At 39.7% G+C, this 13,437-nt stretch overlaps 1 protein-coding gene across 2 annotated transcripts in view; it reads left to right on the forward strand.

Moving 5' to 3' along the window:
* The window catches only part of LOC123257855 (inhibin beta chain), a 180,448-nt gene that overhangs the window by 91,948 nt on the left and 75,063 nt on the right, over positions 1 to 13,437 (forward strand). The gene's annotated exons all lie outside the window — the stretch shown is intronic.

A 13,437-nucleotide genomic window follows, 5' to 3' on the forward strand; every position in this document is an offset into this window, starting at 1 on the left:
AAGTCGATATACATATGTAGATATGTCCGTGTGTGTGTCTGTCGGTCTGTCTATATAACAGATAAAGGTTTCAAAAAGTAGACTGTAAGTTAAGATATCATCCTTACAATTGTATTTTGGTTTAGCCCATTTTTATATTTTTCTTCCATGCGATATTACGGAATTTATTGAATACCGTAAAGGAAGCTTAATTCAGGAGGAGCCGCAATTGATACAGCCTTGCACTTAAGTAGCTTATATTATTAGATACATATCGGATCGTATATAGTTGGACGAACCTTAAGAGAATTTCACTATAAAATCAATCTCTATACATATAAAAATGAATTTCTGTTCGTTAGTCTCGCTAAAACTCGAGAACGGCTGAACGGATTTATCTTATCTTGGTCTTGAATTATTCGTGGAGGTCAAGGGAAGGTTTAAAAGGTGAGAAAAATTTGAATAATTGCCGGGAAAATCCTCAAACAGCATTTTTCTTTTTTCCATACAAACGTTTTCTTAATAAAATGGAGAGTCAATTTTTAATTTATTACCGATGCATGAAGTTCAAATTCGCGTGCGCGTTGGAGGATCTAATATCACGTTCCGAAACTCAATCTATATATATATAAATGTTGTGACATTTAAAAAGTACTGAACTATTCAAGCTCAAATTTTGACACCCTATAGATTTCATTTTCATTGTATATATAAAAAAATCTAATTACCTCAACTTGAAAACCACCAGAGCCATTGTGAACTCTGCTCGCTGGAACCACTGCTGCGAAGCATTTTCTCTCAAACATTAGGAGATACAATTCTTGCTTCCAAATTACGTCATTTGGTGTGGAAATTGTAACTCACCAATTCATGCCAACTTTCAAAATCAAAGGAAAAATCTATCACAAAGCAGTGAACATAAATTTCTTCAAATGTACTTCAGCATCAGGTATGGGAAAAATCCTGCGAGCATGTTAACTCATTGTTTGGGATGAATGTACCATGGCACACAAAAAAGCGTGTCTGTCGTGTTCTTCATTTCTTGAACGTCCCGCCACAATATGCCATAATACGCCATAAATTTTTCCGAACTATAGTGCTCTTCGCAATCATTTAGTTGGAATCGACTCGGAATATCTTTCATCTTTTAGCTCTATCGAAGCTGCTACTGATTTTTTTTATGATATAATTCACAACGCGTTGGAAACCGCCTTGGATTAATAACCACTTTTCTCGTTCCACCAGGTATTGATACAGTCACAAGATAAATGAGCCCAGAGATTCTTGTAGAGGCATGAAGATGACCGAAAGGACAAAAAATTTACAAGATAATAGCGTTGACGTTTGAAGCAGCTTCAAGGCACATGCTCACTAAATCTCTGGCGGTCCTGTCCATTAATGTGTACCACTACGTGGAAGATTACGTAGACAGCTTCGCAGACGCGGATGAAGACATTACTATCTCAAAACGAGTAAATGAGAGACATGCAATTTGATCTTAATTTGTTTTTCCTCCAGCTTGGCGAGATTGGTCAGAGCCTTAAGCCCGTTAGGAACTTCGAGTGGACCGAATACGAGCAAATGTATTGGGCACGTATTGGCATCTGGCTATAGATGACTTCAGATTCAGCGTCAAGCACCGTAGGGCCTCCAGCCCCATTATGACTATAACGCGTTAGTACGCGTCATTACTAAGAGGGAGTTCCTCAGCCGAAGAGTTTTCTCAAGTAGTAGCGGCGGCACGAGAGCCACCGACCATACGATGAGGGAGGTGGCTCCCATGGAACATGTTCTGGGGAATCTGTTGATTGAGGCGGAGAACATAGTAAATTCTCTCCCACTAACGCATCTGCCATTCACATTAAATCAGGATGCTCCACTGACTCCCAACGACTTGCTGAAAGGAGTACCCTGAAGTACTTGCTGAACGGAGTTATCTGGTGGATTTACCCTGAGACGATGGACAATGGCCGTAGAAGAGGTGAACCACAAAGAAACAGTGGCGTCTGGCCAGGATGATAAGAGATCTTTTTCTTGAAGTGTTGGGTACGAGTACCTGTTACAGCGATAATCTTGTGCGCAGGAAGAAATAACGTAAACATGTCGAGCCCCTGCCCCGAGAAAGCTTACTATTCATCTGCGATACGGCCATACCACGTCGAGAGTGGAAACGAAGCATCGTGGAGGAGGTGTTCACTGGAGTAGATGGAGTTCCCAGACGAGCGGCGCTGGAATATCGATTGTCAGTCAGTTTGAATTAGGGTCAGTTTGAATTAGAGTTTGAATTGGGTGCACTTTCGTTAAGTTTGTATTTGGGTCTCGAAATATGTATGTAATTGGCCCTCTGTTTATGGTCAAAAGTTAAGTTAAGTTTGGCGCCACGGTTACTAATTTCGTAAGTCCGTCAACAGATTTAGACGCTGGCCTTTTTCTACACTTATCGAGTTTAAAGTTTCAAGTGTTAAGGCTACGCTACAAGATCTGGTATTTTCTTGTTTTGGTGAGTGAGTGTTAGAGGTAATTTCCGGGATGTAGGTCGTCGTCAATATATCTAATAACATAAAATGCTACTAACTGCAAGGATTTATTTACTACGGATCTGCCCGAAGATAGCTTTCCTTTCTTGTTTAATAATGTTATTTTCCGTTGTGAGTGCGTACATTTTTGTGTAATAATGACATCCGTTTATTTTTCTGAAGGACCCTTTTAGAGATATTTTGCAAAATCGTGCTTTTGTGGTCCTTTTTAAGTTTTTTGGCAATATCTCATGAAAAAACAGTTTATTGGCACCCAGTGCCAAGATCTAATAACCCAGCTCCAACGGTGCCAGAAGCAGAAATCAGCCATATCAGCGGTAAGAATAATCGACTGAGCAATTCCAGCAAGCTGAGCAGATACTCAATACCAACTAGTACCTAGCACATACATTTCTTTAAAATTGACCTTAGTGTAAGTACCTTCGTTAACATTGACCAGCTAATCATAGTTAGGCCACAAAATATGTAGTTCTCTGATCTTATAAAAGATCACCTGGTCCATAATAAAGACAGTGGCGAATAAAAAGTGAATTTGTTCGTTACTCAGTATCATCTCATGGTAATTAAAACTAACCTACTTAGAGTAATGCTCCCATGAAACGGACCGCCAGTAGGACCTTCCTATACGAAATCTCTCGTAATCTCGGTATATTCTCGTGGTACTTATACCTAATCTTCGTCGTGTGTTGCTCCTGTGAAAGGGACTGCCAATCGGACCAACCTATACGAAATCTCCCGTAATCTCGGTATCATCTCGTGGTACTTATAACTAACCCACGTCGTATGTTGCACCGATGAAACGGACCGCCAGTAGGACCTCCCGATACGTAATCATTGCTGAGTGTTGCTCCCGTCAGAAGGACCGTCAGAAGGATTCACCGATACGTAATCAGACGAAACCTTTACCAACCATAACCACCACCTATGCGTGAGGACAACTAACCAGGACTTCAAGTATCTCACATAAACCACTGCCTGACCACAGTAAGCGACTCTTCAACCCAAGCAGACCCTTGCAGATCCCAGGTACATTTAAACAGACTATTTATACGACCTTTGACTACGACTCTGGGACATACCGTTACCCCAGCGAGTTCAAGTTCGAAAACCTCGAGCCAAAGGTACAATCACGAGGAAATGAATCAGAAGAAGTTCGACTTGCACCACTAAAACGAAGGCAGGAAGGGCGATTAGACGATCTTGAAGATTTTCTGTGCAATGGCACTGAAGGACGGGAAGTATCTACACACATCAGACAACATATGAAGGAGCTGTGGAAGGAAATCGTCACGGGATACCATGACCTCATAGACCTGGAACCAACTTTAAAAAATTGTGAACACATCGATGATAGATTTCAAGTTGTACCAGCAGAATATTTTTCATTTCTGAGCGAAGAATCGCAATCGATTTCAGTATCAACGCAAAAACCCACAACCGCATCTTCTTTTGTAATACCACCAGTTTGACGGAGATTACCGGCAATGGCTCCGACTCTACGAAATATTCACGGAATTCATCCACAATCAAGCCACATCACCCGGCATGGGTAACAGGTATCTCCAAAAGGGACCAAGAAGCAAGACCAAGAATAGACCGACAGTCCTGTATGCCCACTGACCAACCAGAAAAAACGACTAGTACTACATGGGATGCGCATAGACATAGCTTGCAAATAACTGTTAACCGATTCGAGCGGTCTCAAAATAAGTGTTTGTCACTGAGACTTTGAGCAAAAAGTCTGAGAGCAACCGATTGAGTTGCTCGTAAACAAATTCAAGCTCGTAAACAAAAATCAGTCAAAGCACACTTTTTTCTGTTTTCGTTTGGTCTGCTCTTTCTAGGACCGATTGCTTGCGTTCGACGATTCAAAAAGTCTTTTGTGCATGTATGTGTGTATGTGAAGTTTAGTGGGCTCAACTTGTCAATTTGCTTTGTAAATCTCTCGTGTGAACAGTGATTCATCAAATTTATTGAAAATGGGACGAGAACTTACTAAAAAAGTGCATCAATTTTTTATATTTAACAAAATGGACAACAAAGTTGTCCAAATTTTAGTTTTTAAGCTTAACTCAAAATAAATGAATTTAAAAGGAAACTATTCATTTTTTAATTAAAATAATCAATATATTAGTTTGAAATTGGAAAATTCACGTTTAAAATTTTAATAAGTTTTTTCGTCAAATTTCATGTACCATGCACCACTGTGCAGCGAAACGAAAACAAATTATTGAAAAGACTTCTTGCGCTGACTTTTTTAGTCAATCGGTCTTTTACTGAGTCTCTCAGTGCGAGTGAAACTCAAATCTCTCATTGAGCGATGTTCGGTAGATGAGAGTTTCACGATTTGCTCATCGTAATTCGTTCAACAGAAAACCGAAACAAAACAAAACAAAGCCTGCTGCTCAGAGAGAAACCGAAACGGCATGCTTTGTTTCGGTTGCTCTCGCAAACAGAGCGTAAGCAAAAAATCGGTTAACAGTTATTTGCAAGCTATGCCGATAGAGAATGGTTACGAGGGCGCGCAACAAGACGAAGGAGACAATAGGCCGTATAGAAATATCGTTGGTATCTTACCAATGTTGGAGGTCTCACTCACATGATACAAATATTTTTTTTTGGTATAAAATTAGATTTTATTTATTAGTTTCAAGATTCGAAATATTTATTTATGTATTTATTTCAATATTAGCTATAATACATAAATCGAATTTATAATATAATAACTAATTTAGAGGAAGGAGTAACTAGCTACTATGGCCATCGACTCGACAATTGATAACAGTTTGTTTACTTATGTATTTGAGATTTAACATTTGAAGAAATGGTTATTATATACTTAAAAGGAGAGTTAAATTAGGTGTGTAATTTTACAATTCCGTAGGAAAGATAGTAATAGTTTGGAGTTGGCAGCTGTGAGGTCAGATAATAGATTTCATGGCGCGGTGAGACCGAATAGGTTTGTTCTGCTGTTTTGGTAGTGTCCACAGGTATCCAGTAGATGTTTTACTGATAGTTCTTCTCCGCAATTAGGGCAGTTTAGCCGACTTTCCCCATTAAGGATGTGCTTATGCGTGAGACTTGTGTGTCCAGTTCTTAATCGTGTAAGAATGGCGCATTCCCTACTTGATGTCTTTCTTGTCAGGGTTAAATTGGCTATACCAGGGGATAAACAACGACCAGTCTTCCAGTTCGATGTCCCGCAAAATGTTTTTGATGTTTTTCCAGATGTCCTGTTGTACTCCAGGTATGATTGTATGACACGGAGCCCGTCCAGCTCGTTCCCAGTTATTCCTATATGGGCCGGGACCCATAACAGTTTAGTTTTGCTAATGTTCTTGATGCAGAGGTGACGAATTTCGGTTAAAAGGTTATTGTTATTGTAGAAGTTTTGTACTCTTTGCAGGGTGGACAGACTATCACTGCAGATGATATAGCTTTCTTTAAGTTCGAGAGAAAGTTTGATTGCCTTAATAATAGCTACTGCTTCCGCAGCAAAAACTGAGAAGTGGTGAGGTAGTCGACCCCAAGAAACAATTAAACTGTTTTGGTCGACCACTGCAAAGGTGGTTGTGGCATCGGACTTTGAACCATCGGTGTAAAGCCATTTCCTATTGGAGTTTTATGGGTAACTTCTTCGAACATCTGCTTAAACGTTGTGATTGGGGGTCTTGGTTTTTGAAAATCATGAAGTGTAGTGTCAATGGCGGTGGAGCGTATTTTCCACGGAGGGGATGGAATGACTTTGTTCCAACGATAAGGCGATCCTATGTTGTGTCTCTTGGTAAAGGTTATACATCTTCGAATCGTAGATTGGACTTTGAATTTCCTACGGTGCCTAAGCACCGTTGGAAGAAGTTGTCTCTAAACAACTTCATAGTCCTTCAGCAGAATAGAGTTGGTGGAGCACATGAGTTTTGGTATTAATTTAAAGGTAGTTTGCGTGACTCTGGTTGTAATGTCCGGCAATCCTGCTTCGGCTAGGATGCATTTAGTTGGGGTCGTTGGAAATGCGCCAATGCTACGTCTGACGGCCGCATGGTAAGGAGGTAAGATTTTTCTTAAGTTCGATGGCGCGCACCAGCCGTAGATGGGGAGTCCATAATCGATAATGGACAACAACAGAGTTCTTGTCGCTTGTATAAGTGTGGTCCGGTGGATGAGGGATCGCTTAGATGTTAAGAATTTTATAATGTTTAGTCTCTAAATAAGTTTAATCCTAAGTTCGCTACAGTGTTGTTTAAATGTGAGTCGTTTACCAAATGTCAGGCCAAATATCTTAAGAGAAGAAACGCGTTCTATATCTATGTCATTGTGCGATAATGGTGGGTATGTACAGCTCTGTTTTTTACAAATATGAAAAAGTTTACATTTATTTACAGCAAGAGTGGCACCGGAGGTGTTACCCCAGATTTGGATTTCATTAAGGACTTCTTTAAACTTATTATTTAGTGCAGTAGTATTCATACATTTGCTAAAAATTATGGCATCGTCTGCATAAATTGCCAGTTTAATTTGCTTATGTCTTAATATTATGTTGTTTAAGGACTGGAAGGCGATCATGAACAATACCACAGAGAGGGGAGATCCTTGTGGGATCCCATTGTGGAGAGTATAGAATTTAGATAGAGTGTTGTTAACTCTTACTCGGATAGAACGGTTGATCATGAAAGCCTTCGCTAAGTTGAAGGTCTTTTGACCTACCCCCCACCGGGAAAGTTGATCCAATACTGTATGCACCCCTACGCGATCGAAAGCCCTTTCAAAATCAGTTGCCAATATGGTAACATGATTTTTGGTAGAAAGGGCATCCGATGCGTAATGGTGGAGATGCAGGAGGGAATCAATAGTGCTATGCTGTTGCTTAAAAGCCGTTTGGTGGGGGCTGATAAGTTTATGTTTCGTAATGAACCACATTAACCTTTTGGCTAGCATTTTTTCTAAGGTCTTGCTTAAACATGGAAGAAATAGATCTAAATGATGTTATTTCATGTGTTGGTTTGTTAGGTTTTAGGATAGGGATAATTACGGCGGATTTCCAAACATGAGGGTAGGTGCCCCTAGCGAGCATAGCGTTATACATCTCTAATAGGCGGTATTTGGCCTCGGATGGCAACTGTTTCAGCATTGGGTATGAAATTCGGTCTATACCGGGTGTTTTCCCTTTCGCATGCTGAAGTGCATATTCAAGCTCACTAAAGGAAAAATTTGAGTCAAGGTCTGTAGAGGCGGTCGACAATTTGGTGGGTGTGTATTCCTGAGAAAGAATTGCTTCTTTACGGGTCTTGTATTGGTGGGAGAAATTCTCGTCCTTAGAGTAGTCCGACCAAAAGTTCCCAAATGCATCGCCAATGTCTACGGAGTGGTGTAGATCCTCGTTGTTATATTTTATTGTCCTGAAATTATTTGGAGAATTACCTATTAGGCGATTTAGGTCAACCGAAGTTTTCTTGGTCGATGATAGAGGGGTTATATTAGAAGTGAATCTTTCATAGGATTCCCGTTTTGCTTTTTATACCCTTGCAGAGGGTATTATAATTTTGGTCAAAAGTGTGCAACGCAGTGAAGGAGATATCTCCGACCCTATAAAGTATATATATTCTTGATCAGGATCACCTCCTGAGTCGATATGAGCATGTCCGTCTGTCCGTCTGTCCGTTTCTACGCAAACTAGTCTCTCAGTTTTAAAGCTATCGAGTTGAAACTTTGCACACACCCTTCTTTCCTTTGCAGGCAGTATATAAGTCGGAACGGCCGGGATCGGTCGACTATATCCTATAGCTGCCATATAACTGATTGATCGGAAATGCCATAACTTTGGTGTTTTTTAAGTTAGAAAGATGGGATTTGGTACAGATTACTCTTTTGGCAAAATAATTCGATATGCCAAATTTCATAAGGATCGGCCAACTATATACGATCCGCTACATATCTAATAATATAAGATGCGTGGCGCCACCTAGCGGACTGCGACTGAACTGCAAGGGTATATAAACTTCGGCTCCGCTCGAAGTTAGCTTTCCTTTCTTGTTTAGAATTGTATTTGAAAAGAGCGTTAGCTTTTCTGTAAGCATGTATGTAAGCATTGTATGCGTGCCAAAGAGATTGCTTTTGTTGCCTTAAATCCTGCAGAGTTTTGCTCCACCAAGGAACATTTCTCTGATGTAAAGGGGGTTTGGTTAGAGGGATTGCTAAATTGGCTGAGGTTTTGATTCCTTTTATTATTTTGGCGGCAAACCGATTTAAGTCGTGTGTTGCAGGGAAATTAAAGTTATCCCTGCATTTGGCACGATACAGATCCCAATTGGCTTTATCTAATTTAAATTTAGGGGATGGCGGTATGTTAATGGGATTAGTTCGAAATTTGATCTTTGTCTTTAAAGGATAGTGATCGCTTCCGTAAAGAGAGTCTTGTACGGACCAATTACAGAAAGGGAACAACGATGCGGAGGCTAATGTTAGATCAATAGCCGTGAAAGAGTTGTGAGTGGAATGATGGGTAGCGGAGCCGTCATTGAGGAGAGTTAAGGTTGATTTGTTTATGACTTCTTCTATTTGTAACCCTCTAGAGTTATTCGAAGATTATCTCCACAATGGACTCCAGGCATTAAAATCTCCCACATATAAGATTGGCTTGCTAGAAAGATCTACTATTTTAAGGATTTCGTCGGCAGCTACAAATTGAGATGGAGGTATATATGTATAATTGGGGATGGGCTTCAATACTTAAAGAACAAGTATTACTGTTAATTGGTATGGGCTTGTGGGGAATGTCTTTACGTACAAGTAGACTAACACCTTGTTTGGTATTAATATGTGTTTTCTGAAGGCAAATAACATCAGGGTTGCTATCGTTTATCAAAAGTTGTAGCTCGTGGTAATTGTTAAAGTAACCATTCATGTTCCATTGTACTAGTGTAATGGACTTAAGTGGGAAGAGAGAGGATGTTATCTGGTTTGGTTTGGATTGATGAAGCTAGTATGAATCACTCATAGCATCGTCTGATTCGTGGACATTTAAATTAATATTGTGTGTAGTTGGTTTATTTTGATTTGAAGATGTTGCTCGGCTGCTACTTTCGTAATCGGCGTGGATTTCTTGTAAGTATGCATGTGATGCAGGAGATAAGTTAGTAAGTATTATACTTGTTATGAGCAAGTGAAGTGGATTGCTTTGGCTAGTAAGGGGTTTGGGAATAGGGGACTGGGGAATCGGGGAGTGGGAAGAGGGTGGGATGGGGAGGGGGAAGGGATTTTTTCGGGGCTTCTTCGGTGGAAGCAGTTTTAACTTTGTCATTTTTGTTTTGGTTTGCGTTTTCGCTACGTTGATTTAATGTTTGTAACCGAGTTGTGTGATGTTGTTTTAAATATTGTTTTGGCCTCACGCTTAGTGCATTTTCTGACTGTTTTTATTTTGAGTATTTCTCTTTGCTCTTGGTACTTAGGGCATTGTCGGGAGGAGGCCGAATGCTCGCCAGAGCAATTGGCACAACAGATTTTGGTGCATTTACTTGGAGAATGTGGTGGTAGGGCACATTCGGAGCAGAGTGGGGAATTAACGCATTATTTGGTTGTGTGGCCGAGGAGTTGGCACGACTTGCATCTCATGGGGTTTGGAATGTACTCGCGGACTTTAACAGAGTGCCAAGAAATATCGATTTTAGATGGCAGGTTATAGAGCTCGAAGGTCATTAGGATAACTCCGCTGGGCTTGGAAACACCATCGTAGAATTTCATAAAATTATAAACTTCCGTAACCTTTTGTGTTTTAAGTTCATCGACGATTTCTTTTTCGGGGATGTCGCTGGGGTACGGGGCATAGACAGTCCCTTTCACAAAGTTGAGTGCCTGGTGGAGCTTACACTGAACTTTGCATATACCGGTGAGCTCGGTAGTATTAATAAACTTATCAGCATCTGCTTGAGATTTAACTAGCAGAGGTAAATTTCCGTCTCTGAGGTTCGAAATGGTAACCATGTTTTTGGAGATCTTTTTAAGGGCGCAGTGGACGGCGAAGCATGAGAATAGAGAAATGGTCTTTTCTGTATTGATGGAGGCGATTGTTATATATCTTGGATTATCAACTGAGGCAGTTGGAAGTTCCGGGAATGCAATATCCAGTTTTTGGGGTTGTCTTCTTCTTTTTGATGGTGGGCTGATGGCAAGCGGCGCAAACCGATTGTCGCCCAGGTTTGGAGGCCCTGGGCCCATGAAGTAGCTTAGTGGTATTTATACGTTTGTTAATTGTTGTAAAGAATGGAATGAAGACTATTTAAGCACGATGAAAAAAATAAGAAGGATAAGAACCACGTGGGTCCAAAAAGAACAGTGACAGGTCGAAAAGCTCTGTTTGGAGATAAGAGACGTCCGCTCGCGATGAGAGATAGTGGAAGACTGAAGATTCGCAATATCTTCTAGTTCTAGCCCAGCAAACCAGCCCACGAACGTTGGGTGAAAGGTAGCGCAAAAGATTCGCTTGCCGATACGAAAACGTACCTCAAATGAAAAAAAAGTGAGTTAGCACGAAACTATTGTACAAGGTTAACCTATATTTCGCTAGTGAACTCAAAACCGAACCATACTAGTAGAGATGTGAACTTGTGCGACGCTTTGCCAAATCTTCACTTATGATTCGCTAGCAAATCCGAAAGTGAACCAAAAATTATGGAACAGTGAACGCTCACAAATCCTTCGTAAAACGTTCACCTACATTTCAAAAACGTATCTCGGAGAAGTAGGCGACAAAACGGAAAAAAATCTTTCAACGTCAACTTTCACCTGCTCTTCACTTTTTTTGTCACTTCTGTGCCAAGCATCAATAAGAGGGGTCGCAAAGTTTTCGTGTGAATTATTTAAATGAAAAAATATTGAAGGGTAAAGGGTAAATAATTTATAATAAAAATAAATTTTACATATTTACATATTTTTGTTTTTTAAAGGTTAACCATCTAACATCAAGCGGCGTGAAACCGTTCGTAGTATTATGACAGATGAAGTTGCTGTGCTATTCTCAAGGTGAGGGTCAGAGAGAAAAAATATTAAATTATACTTTTTTTCCATGTGATTTTTAACAAAACTGTGGGTTGAAAGGCGAATATTTTCTACTTGGTCAAAACTCGCGAAGCGGTTCTTTCTTCTTTCAGTATGCCCAAGAGCGCATTTCAAAGGCCAAGCGTCAAAAATTAGATAATAATTAAATAAATAATTCATAAAAAATTTGCTTTAAAGTGTAAATAACAAATAATGTATTCGTTATTCGAACAAATTCGTTAAATAAAAAATAATATATTTTAAATGTTCGAATTTTATTGAAACTGAGGCATTAAAGCTGGAATTAATCATTCGCTGTGAGTTCGATGCGTGGGTTTTAGAACCATAGGCGAACATTTGGTGAATTCGCTTCGAGTCCGTTGTAGGACCATAGGCGAACATTTGGTGAATTCGCTTCGTATCCGTTGTCGGATCATAGGCGAACATTTGGTGAATTCGCTTCGTATCCGTTGTCGGACTTTTGATGAATTCACTGCCGGTTCACTTTTGATCCGAAAACGAATTCATGTAAGACGTTCGCTTCTGAAAAGCTGCTGCCCTAAACTGAGCGACTGGGAAATTGTTTGAGAACCGTTCTTGGATCCCAAATCGGACGTTTTTTTCGCTTGAAGTTCATTGTAGCTTCACAATAGATCCGATTGCGAATGAGGTTGCTAGGAATGCACAGTCGCATTGGATTGAGTCCCTCAATGGAGGGGGGAGAATGTTGGCACCTAAGGTTACTTAAGTTGTTTTTGAACTTATGACTATAATCATAAATAATTATTTATGGTAGTATGTGGGGAAGAAGTGTAAATTATAAAAAAAAAATTATAGTATAATCTGCTACTTAACTGCAAGGGTATATCAACTTCGGTTCCGCCCGAAGTTAGCTTTCCTTTCTTGTTTTCTTTTATATCGGCTAACCGATGTTGTAGAACCTCTTATTCTGGGTAAGACTAATTCCAGTAAGACGAAGTCTGATGCTTCCTCTATGGGCTCGGAGATATTTCCAAATCGACTGAATGAAATTTGTACTTCAGTGGTCAAAGTGCCGAAAGCAGTTAAGCTTATATTGACATTGCGAGCTATGCAACAAGTGGGCAAATTCAGCACACCAGTCGCCTTTATGGTGAAAGTTAAAGAAACTCCATTGCATACAGCCTGAAGTTCCATTTGGGTCCTTGGTTGCGAAGATCCATTGGTTAGATTGATTTAGTTTCAGTCATCAGTTTGTAACCTGAAGTGCATAGGTTTGTTGTTCCATTCTTGTTTTTAAAAACACAGGCCAACAGTCAAAAATCTCCACGCATAATTTTACCTGCTCCATAACCTTTAAACCTTTAGAGTTTTCCCTAAAATTCAAAATTAAAACATGGTATGATCTACTGATTTCAATAGGAAAATAAAAATCTTCCATAGGAAAATGTTTCCATAGGAAAAGGTACCATTGGAAAATGCTTCCATAGGAAAAATCATAAAAGACATCACTGTGGACGAAAGTTCACGAGGTTACGACCTGCATGCCTTGGTGTGCGCGAGGTAACTCTATATATAGCCGATTAAAAATTTTCTGTAAGCAACCGATCTAAATGAATTATATACCAATCGAATGGTATTGTTTCAATTAGATAATTTTTGTCGAAACATATTCCAAAAGTTATTTGGTTTGGGGGAAATTAGGGTGAAAGTAAAAAAATTGTTAATCACTAAAGTGGGGCTGGTGGACACATTTTAGTCCCCAGATATTTTTATATATTCGCATTCTAAAGCTAAATATGCGTCGATTGGTACCTCAATCGACTCGATCCGACATTTCATTCAGAAGTTATTCGAAAAATTCGATTTTTTCTTCTTCTTCAAAATGAAGCCAGTTTGCGTCGGTTTTTCT

The sequence above is a fragment of the Drosophila ananassae genome, assembly GCF_017639315.1.
Source record: "Drosophila ananassae strain 14024-0371.13 chromosome 4 unlocalized genomic scaffold, ASM1763931v2 tig00000071, whole genome shotgun sequence".
Classification (NCBI taxonomy): Eukaryota; Metazoa; Arthropoda; class Insecta; order Diptera; family Drosophilidae; genus Drosophila; species Drosophila ananassae.